The 4,006-nt window shown below is 42.6% G+C and overlaps 1 non-coding gene across 1 annotated transcript; it reads right to left on the reverse strand.

Moving 5' to 3' along the window:
- Positions 1 to 3,066: 3,066 nt before the first annotated feature.
- LOC118659494 lies at positions 3,067 to 3,198 on the reverse strand. Its single transcript, XR_004968605.1, has one exon. It is a non-coding gene; the product is annotated as a small nucleolar RNA SNORA51 (small nucleolar RNA).
- Between the last annotated feature and the right edge of the window lie 808 nt (positions 3,199 to 4,006).

A 4,006-nucleotide genomic window follows, 5' to 3' on the forward strand; every position in this document is an offset into this window, starting at 1 on the left:
TATCTTGCACATTGGCAAAAGCATCCTGTAATGTGATTATCATCATTGCCTTGATGAACTTCCTGACATTAAGAAACATTGAAATGCTTCAGTTTATCTTATTACCTTATCTATTAAATTTTCATTTTAAATTTTATTTGATCATGGAAAAAGGAATTATTTCTGAGTAAATTTTGTTTTATATCAGAGAGCTCTCAAAATGAGAAGTTTATCTGGGAAAATAATGACACAGGGATGCTGTTGATGAAAACTCAAGATTGCCATGTTCTGGTCCCTTCCCTCCCTCCCTCCCTCCCTCCCTCCCTTCCTTCCTTCCTTCTTTCCTTCCTTCCTTCCTTCCTTCCTCCATTCATTCAACAAATTACTGGGAGCCTACAAACCATAGATGACACAAAGTATACAGTTGTCCCTCCTTATCCAAGACTCCCAGTTGATGTCTGAAATCTAAGAAAGTGAAACCTCGGACAAATGTGGACTGCTGTGGTGGGTGAATTAAAAAATACAGAATCTGCCCTAACCGGTTTGGCTCAGTGGATAGAGCGTCGGTCTGCAGACTGAAGGGTCCCAGGTTCAATTCCGGCCAAGGGCATGTACCTTGGTTGTGGGCACATCCCCAGTAGGGGGTGTGCAGGAGGCAGCTGATCGATGTTCCTCTCTCATTGATGTTTCTAACTCTCTATCCCTCTCCTTCTGCTCTGTGAAAAATCAATAAAATATATTAAAATAAAATAAAATAAAATAAAAATACAAAATACAGAATCCATGAGCAATGAGACTCCACTGGGGTTTGTGAATATTTTCTTGAAGTCTATTGCTTGTTTTGTCATCCTTGTCATGAGGGCTTTTGCAGAGAAAAAGTTTAAACTTTTAACGAGGTACAAACTATCAGTCTTTCCTTTTATGGAAGTGCTTTAGGTATTAAGTCCAAGCACTCTTTACCTCGCTCTAGGTTCTGAAGCTTTTCTCCTATGTTTTTTTCTGAAAGTGTTATAGTTTATATTGTATTTTTAAGCCCATGATTTGAGTTAATTTTCATATAAGGTGTGAAGTTTAGGTCCAGGTTCATTTTTTTTTGTGGACGTCCAGTTGCTCCAGCACCATTTGTGGAAAGGCTCCTTTCTCCACTGAAGCGCTTTTGCATGTCTGTCAAAGATCAGTTGTGATGTGTGTGTGGGCCTGTTTGTGGCTTCTCTATTACCTTCCATTTGTCTTTTTGTGTGTGTCCCTCTGTGATACCACACTGTCTTGATTTCTGTAGGTGTAGAGCAGCCTTAATGTCTGGTAGGGTGATTCTTCCACTTTCTTCTTTTTCAAGATTGTTTAGCTGTTCCAGGGCCTACACCTTTCCATATAAATTTTAGAATAAGCTTGTCTGTGTGAAAAAGAACCCTTGCTGTTTTTTTCCTCTTCCTTCTTTGTTGACACCAAGAAGAATATACCTGCCAAAAAGGACTCCTCATGGTTGACTGGGTTCAAATTCATAACCAGAGCCTAGCAGCCATTGTTTACAGAGGCCTCTCACACAGGCTGAATTTCAGTGAAAAGCCACAGATTCAGCTACCAAACCTCCTACACTGTGTGCCTGCTGGCTGAGTTGACCCTTATAAGAGAGCTCCTAGGATTGCAATTTGACCAACAGGATTGAAACTTTCCCTGTCCAATTGGAGCTGCACAGATATCTCCTTATTTGCATATTCACTGACTAATCAGAGTGGCTCCATTCTGACCAGTCAGGACAATGCTATTTGGACCAATCAAACTGTGGGGATTTGGAGTCCTAATTTGCATAGAAATCGACCAATCAGGTATCAGGAGCAGGTACTCTTGTCTATATAAGTCAGCCTCCTCCTAGTGGATTGCACTTTCGTTTTTTGTGGAAGGCTGTGTATTCCAGGCATGGAGCTGCAACATCCAGAGTTGTACATAGGGTTTACCTTGCCCAGGCTCACAGCTGTGCTATTCCACAGCCATGCTGTGTCATATTGAGCTGTTCCGATTCCAGCTCTGTGCCCACTTGAGGGCAGGGTGGGGAGGGGCTCAGTCTCTTCTGCACTCAGGCTGCCAGCTGACACCCCACCATCTAAGCCAGCCCTGCTTTGTGCCCCCATCTAGGCCAGTCCTGTTTCCCCAATCCAAGGTGAGGGGGTGCAGGAAGCCATCCATTGTCAATACTATCATGAGGGTACATCAAGGAACTAGGAAGGCCGATAGACCTTGGACAATTAGCAGGGCTAAAACATGCACCAATTGTTCTGTTGAGATAGTGGTGGCTCGAAGCAATTTCCTGACCTGATAGCCTCAAAGTAAATCTTTACTGATCTTTACTGACCTTTGAGACTATCTGCTACCTGTTTGCTGTGCTTTACTGAGGGCAAGATGTGTATCTGAAAGTGAATAAAAAGCAGACCAGCCAGAAGTCAGTGTACCTCTCCAAGAGAGAGGTTTCCACCTGGCCCCGCATGCCTTCTAAATTCATATTTCTTGTACAGCATTTTCATCTGTGCACGGCCCCTTCTTCAGATTCTGAACCCTAGTCGTAAAAGGTTGCGGCATTCTGATGCCTTGAACAGGACCTGGAGAAAAGATTCGCCTGAGCGGAAAATCGAAGTGAAAAAGGAAAAGTGGAAATTCACTGGAAAGGTGGGGAAGTTCACCGTGCCCAAAGCCCATGCCAGCTTCGGAGTCATGACTGTAAGTGGGTGGGGACTTTTATTCAGCCAGGTTATAATGGGGAAGAACTTGAGTAAAAGGCAAAACCATCATTGTAAATTTTTAGCTTGCATGCTCAAGGATAAAGGAATTAAGGTGTCAAAAGGTACTCTCTTAAGTCAGGCTCAAGGAAGACGAGTGCCCTTGTCATCTTTAACTATGTGGGCTCTTGTTCGAACTGCATCATGCCCACTTTGTACTGGGGATCAAAAGTCTGTCACACCTAAGGCCCCGGACCCTCCGCCTCTGGTGTGGGAGGCTCCCCAGCTGGAGAGAAGGGGCTAACAGTCCTTTCACAAAGGGCTCTAATGCTCTGTCTGAAAATCACCTTATGACGGGCAGATTTTTTTTTTTTTTCAGTGTCTCTCCATTCACAATACAGACCAGGCAAAGAGCCTGAGCTGAGGTGTATATGGGGTGGGTTTACTCTGCCTCCTATTTCTGTACAGTCAGTGTAAGAACACAGCCTGTGGTAAGTACCAGGAGACCGGGACAGGCAGATTTTAGCTAAAACAACTTTAGACGCCAGTCAGTGCTGTGGAGAGCAGAATCTGGTAAGATCTGTGAACAACAGGCTGAGATCTAGGCTGCATCTGGCTGCAAGTCCCAAGCAATGTAAAGCATCTGAAAGATCCATGAAAAGAGCTCTGATTTATTAAGTTTTGTCTGTGTTATGCACGCTTGTCTGCTGTTGGTTGTTTTATCTGTCTTTTTTGTTTGGCTTAATTTGTTTATTGTTAGTCTATTAAGCATGCCTTTAATTTAATTTAATAGAAAAGAAACAGTAGATGGCCAGCCATTACTAAATTTCCCCATAGCAAACAGAATGTGGGGGTGGGGAGAAAGACGATGAGCGGTACATGTGACTGATAACACAGGTTCTAAGAAAATTCCCTAGACAAAGGGAGGTAACTAAAAAAGGCCCCAGCCCATTAATTACTAGTCTTTTGGTGATCCTGTAAAATAGATGCCCACTCTCGGGAGTGTTATTAAAAGTCTCATTTTCGCCATGTTTTTATTTCCCAGTCCGTCACTTGAAATTTGGATAAGATGAGACATTTCTCATAATTTAGGGATGCATCTGGGATTTCTAAAATCTCAAAGTTATTAAAACATAAATAAATAAATGTAACTAAAATGAAGGATTTGTAATAAAGCTTTTCAGTAATAATTATGAATAGATTAATAATGAAAGTCCAGTCACTCAGGAGGAGACTGACTATACTCTCTGTTAGAGGAAAGGGCCAGCTGCCTTTCTCCCTGTAAAAGCAGAGAAGAGGCAGCAGTAACCTTAGAT

Source organism: Myotis myotis, unplaced genomic scaffold (assembly GCF_014108235.1).
Source record: "Myotis myotis isolate mMyoMyo1 unplaced genomic scaffold, mMyoMyo1.p scaffold_m19_p_6, whole genome shotgun sequence".
Lineage (NCBI taxonomy): Eukaryota > Metazoa > Chordata > Mammalia > Chiroptera > Vespertilionidae > Myotis > Myotis myotis.